Here is a 4588-nt window from a genome sequence, read left to right as displayed (position 1 = left end):
TTGCAGGTTTCTCCTACTCCCTTTTTATTATAGTAGATATTCTATAGGTTTTCTAATTTTTCACTATCTTCTCTTCTATTAGTAATTTTACAATATATAATATATATATTTATATATTTTTCAAATAGATTAACTTTATTAAAAGCCGTGTTCCCAATCAATCCATGCCTATTTTTGTGTTTCCATGTCACTATACCCTCTACCTGTATTTTTATTTTTTATTTTTTCGTTTTGTAAATGAAAAATAGGAGGAAAAAAAGTGAAGAGTGAAATTGTATTTTTTCCTCACTTTTCACTTTCTTAAATATATAAGAAAGTTGAATAAATGATAATATATAATATCCAAAGTTTTCTTTTAATTTTGTATTTTCTTTTCAATAGTTAAAAACAAATAGAATGAAGGGGGGAAAAACCTTGTGCCGTCATTCCTACCAAGTAAATTACTCATGCAATATATCCCTAAACTGTCCAAACTTTATAGTACATAATTCATTTAATTTAGAGTAATGCTTAACTGCAATCTTTTGATTAAATGAGCAACAACCCATCACGCATACTCATGCGATCCATTTAAACCCTCCCATCATGGAAAATGTCCCAACCCCTCATCATTTCTGTCTCGGAATTATTAAACCAAATTTATGAACATTCCTGCTATCTTTCCTATACATTCAATTCTTTTGCAACTTTCCCGATGATCGCTTACGTTTTTCGTAGCATCATCATTCCAAACTCGGTATATCCTTTCAAAAAGAAAAATGGCAGCACAGCATCAGAGTGGGTAAATCGACAATGAGGTTTACCTTCAAAACAGGATGGTTTGTAACTAATGCATGCAGCGCATCCCAGAGAGTGGCTGTGTGCCTTCACACGGCGTTCATTGACCTTGAGAAGGCGTATGATAGTTTATCCCGTGATACGATCTGGAAGATCTCGGAAACGAGACGGATCCCAACTGTTTATATCTGGGCGATTCGCGATATGTACTGTAGATCTACTACATACGCCAAGACTACAGTTGGCGACACCGAGGCATTCCCAGTGGAAATCAGACTCCACCAGGGGTCGGCTCTTAGCCCTTACATCTTCGCCTTAATTATGGATGACATCTATTGTGCGACACCAGACGGAGTTCTATGGTGTATGCTTTTCGCTGACGACATTGTCCTAGTTGCTGAAACAAAAAATGAGCTAAATAGTAGACTGACTATATGGAAGACTGCTTTGGAAGAAAAAGGTCTAAGGATTAATATTGAAAAGACAGAGTATTTATGTTCAAACTTCAGTGGGAACCAAAACGATGAAGATGTAGAAGTATGTATCGAAGGACACGTTCTCCCCTCAAAGGATTGTTTCAAGTACCAAGGGTCTATGATACATAAAGATTGGGGTGTAGATGATGATGTTACACACCGTATAAAGGCGGGATGACTAAAGTGGAGGGTTGTTACTGGAGTTTTGTGTGACAAGAAGGTGCCTCTAAAACTTAAGGGAAAATTTTATAGAATGGCAATAAGACCAGCACTGCTATACGGATCAGAATGTTGGGCAATCAAGAAGGATCACGTAAGGAGGATGGAGGCCGCAGAGATGAGAATGTTTCGATGGGCATGTAGTAGGACTCTGTGGGACATGACACCAAACTTTGCAATTAGGATGTCATTGGGGGTGGTGCATGTATCCGAAAAATTGAGAGAGGGAAGACTACGGTGGTTTGGGCATGTCCTTAGGCGACAATCGTCGGATGTGGTCAGGAAAGTATGGTCTCTGACAGGATTTATCCCTTATCGAGGACATGACCTCTGATAGGAAAGTATGGAGACTTAAGACCATGGTAACCGAGTAGTGTGGGTCACAACCATAGGGTGTAACATCTCTGTCTACTTTTTAATGACTTTGTAGTAATTTTCATGACTTATATTTTTTATACGTTTCTGTCATTGAAATTTATGAAGGCTTAGAACTAGGGTAGCGGAGTAGTGTTGCCTTAGTTTAGGTTTTAACCCATTTGACTTTATTCCTTCTCGTACATTGCTATCGCTGACTTCTGTGTATTCTTCTCTTCATGTTTCCTCTTTTTAAATTTAATCGGGACTTACGTTTCTGTCTATATACAGAGATTTTTATGCAGGGATTTATTTGCAGGGATAACTTCTCATTACAGACGCGCATATGAAGACTGTTCACCTATGTATTTATTTATTTATATATACATTGTATTTTATCTTTATTTTCAAGTTTCTGACTGCCGGAGATCTTCTACGGAAATTGCTCTTAATCTGGCGTTGAGAACAGACTACTACCCTATCTCCCCTGACCCCATTTCATATGATAATAAGATTTTGTTGTTTTTGAATTGAATGGGTGAGCAGCCAACTTCCCTTCTGAAATTTCAAAAATCTGGGTCAACGGCCTAACCAAACAAAACAGCTGGATTTGTAATCCATCACATCATGCTCTAACCTCGTCCTTTTGCAACTGTTCAAACGTAGGCCATCTCTTTATTCATCAACCTATCATTTCTCTTCATCAACGCTGTTCCTAATTTTTAAATAACCTTTTACAATCAGGTTTTCGGTTTATCCTAAGATTTGTATTATAATAGTTTTAAGATTTTATGCGTAACGAGTTTTATTTGATTGCTTTTGTAATCTTATAGCATTCATCTCAAAAGATCAAATATTCTTTGAGGATTGTAATCATATCGAACTATAAATATAAAATATTTAATTAATCATTGTAATTGAAATCCTTTAATTTTAAAGTAAGTAAATCTAATTAAAATCATCAGCTTTAGAGATATCACGAAGCTATTTAAATGTTAGGATTTTTTTAAATAAAACGAACACATCAATGCCCTTTTTTAACAATGAGTAATATTATTTTAAAATTTATACTGTTTTAATCATATGATTATAATTTTATAATTTTTCAATCAAGTTTTATTTTTATAAATTTGTTATACAATGTCTAAATACACTTTAAAAGTATTGATTTTGATTATAATTAATTGTGTGTCACGTTAAGAATATGTGTTATGTATTATATGTGTCGGTACATGAATCACTCGCATATGAGATGTTTTACTTTATACACGTAAAAGGCCCTGGCCTCATCTCTAAAAGTTAAGAGTACCACCGAAAAGTACATTTAATGAGCAGTTATCGGTGTGGGACACAAAATGAGTATCCACAGCTCCACACTGGATTTAGGTGGGGTCCGTACGTATTTCGTTGTCTTTCCATCACAGTTATAAATATTTTCGTCTACATGTGTAAATGATTATAAGATAATTTATAATTAATTTTTTAATTAATTGGTAATATATATATATATATATATATATATCTTATAAATATGTTAGTTTAAATTTAAGATCTTTAGAAAAAATAATGTTCTCTTTCACTGTTAAAATCATCTAATCAGTTTGTATGACCAACTGTTCTAAAACTATTATTCACTCTATTTTAATATATTAAGTAAATTAATTCCTTAATTAAACTCGTTTGGCCCTTAGTTGATAAACTCTTTTAACCAAACAGAAGGTAAGTGCTTACAATTAATTGGAAGCCACAAGATTTCGGCCTATTTACCTAAATATTTCTACTGGAAATGAATATGCATGTCACGTGTCTAACGTGCATACCTCAATATGAGAACGAATTGAGTAGTGATGATGGTATGTGTATATAAGTCTCATACTCAGTTATTCAATATGTTCAAATGTTTTATATTTAAATTTTTATATAAATTAATATTTAAATTATCAAAATTTAAGAATTTAATAATTAAAAATATTAGTTTTGAATGTCAAAGAAATATCTTGAACTTTATCAGATTAATATGTACAACAATTAAATAAAATTTTGAATATTCATATTTTTCTGTCAATTGTTAAATTTTGAAATTCTAAAGATCTAAATATATAAACTTTTACCTAAGTATAGTACTAATATGAATTCGATCAAGTTCAATACTTGTTTTTATAGTTCAAAATCACTAATTTTAATCATAATATTATCAAATCTTACATTATTTATATATTTAAATACAATATATACATATATATATATATCTTTGTCATTGTTTAGATTGTGTTTGTATAAGCACTTGTAAAAAGGACATACAATGTAGATTTATTATTATTATTATTATTATTATTATTATGAGGTAAGTAGAAAGTAATATGCGTTCAAAGATAACTCTCAACCATTTGACATTGAACGTTCACACCCTAACACTTTTTGTACTTGAACTCAGGACCTCAAGAAATAACAATAATTTTTTTACCACCATGATCACATGGTTTATGCTAGATATTTTCTTTTTAGATGATTTTATCATTTCTTTTATTCTGATCTAATTTTTTAAAAGTTTTGATTGACTTAATGTCATTTTAAAAATATATATTTTTATTAAAATAAATTTTGTAAATATGTCTAATGTGGTGTATTTTTGTTTAAATAATATCATTTTAAAAATGTAATTAGGAATGAATGTCATTTAAATAATCATTATTTTTTTCGTATGTTTTTTATTGAATATCTTATATCTAAGGAAAAATAATTTTTTTACTCGTAATAGATAT

Source organism: Hibiscus syriacus, unplaced genomic scaffold, assembly GCF_006381635.1.
Source record: "Hibiscus syriacus cultivar Baekdansim isolate YM2019G1 unplaced genomic scaffold, ASM638163v2 tig00110794_pilon, whole genome shotgun sequence".
In the NCBI taxonomy this organism is placed as follows: Eukaryota; Viridiplantae; Streptophyta; class Magnoliopsida; order Malvales; family Malvaceae; genus Hibiscus; species Hibiscus syriacus.
Note: the sequence above shows the minus strand (reverse complement) of the source record.